The sequence below is a fragment of the Somniosus microcephalus genome, chromosome 32, assembly GCF_052327205.1.
Source record: "Somniosus microcephalus isolate GS21.2 chromosome 32, FLI_Smic_1.0, whole genome shotgun sequence".
NCBI lineage: Eukaryota > Metazoa > Chordata > Chondrichthyes > Squaliformes > Somniosidae > Somniosus > Somniosus microcephalus.
Window position 1 is genome coordinate 21,068,406 of NC_141018.1, and position 1,457 is coordinate 21,069,862.

Below are 1,457 nucleotides of genomic sequence, written 5' to 3' on the forward strand. Positions count from 1 at the left end.
CTGCTGGCATTTATGAATAATCTTTTGGCTTCATTGTGAATCTTTTCCCTTGGCTTCACTGAAACAGAAGAGATTTACTAGCAAAAGGTTCCTTGACCCAACCCATTTGGTTACCTTTTCTACACACTGCATCCAACAGTCAGGCAACGCCGACTCCTTTTGTGTGTCAATATCTCTCTGAAGCTCAACTGTGGCTTAGTCAGTCATTGTCTAACCATCCATTAGTCTGGGCTGGGCTAGGCTTTCATATTATCTGTGGGCTATACTTGTGTGGCAAGTGACTTATTAAAGTAAATATTCCCACTATTCCACTCATGGCTTATAAATACCATTGTTTTTTTGTTGACTCCAGGTGCACACAATGGGCCAAATGGACCTTTTGTTAAATTTGTTCATGGGATGTGGGCGTCACTGGCAATGCCAGCATTTATTGCCCATCCCTAATTGTCCTTGAGAAGGTGGTGGTGAGCCATCTTCTTGAACCGCTGCAGTCCGTGTGGTGAAGGTACTCCCGCAGTGCTGTTGAATAGGGAGTTCCAGAATTTTGACCCAGCAATGATGAAGGATTGGCGATATACTTCTAAGTCATGATGGTGTGTGTGACTTGGAGGTGAACTTGGAGGTGGTGGTGTTCCCATGCGCCTGCTGCCCTTGTCCTTCTAGGTGGAAGATGTCGCGGGTTTGGGAGGTGCTGCCAAAGAAGCCTTGGCGAGTTGCTGCAGTGCATCTTGTAGATGGTACACACTGCAGCCACAGTGGGCCGGTGGTGGAGGGTGTGAATGTTTAAGGTCTCCAATCCCGCCTCCATGGCCCAATGAAAATCCTGCCCGAGGTGTGTGGGTTTTGGCACTTTCCCTGAGCCCCGATTGTTTACGCTGATTGACGCCCATTTTACATTTGAGCATAATCGAATGAGATTTGCATGAAATGGGATGGGCAATAAATGCTGGCATTGCCAGTGACATCCACATCCCAAAAAACAAATTTTAAAACGGTCCATTTGGCCCACTGCGTGCACCTGGAGCTTAACTAACAACACGTGCTTCGGATTTGGAACGCACTGCCTGACGGGGCGGTGGATACAGATTCAATAGCAGCCTTCAAAAAGGGAACTGGACTAATACTTGAAGGAGAAAGAATTGCAGGGCTATGGGGAACGAGCGGGGGGGGGAGTGGGACTAACTGGATTGCTCTTCGAAAGAGTCGGTGCAGACTCGATGGGCCAAATGGCCTCCTTCGGTGCTGTGCTATTCTATGATTTTATAACTTGACATCGGCGTAATGGGTGCAATTTGAATCTACCTTCCGGCCCTGATCTTTAGCTCCAATACACCCTTTTGCTTTAAAATATTAAACTTACATTTCTGCATTATTAGTGCAGTCAGCTATTTGCATGATACCATGTTTAATATTGTTTCCACTAAATCCTTAAGCAAATAATGGCCTACAGATTCAGT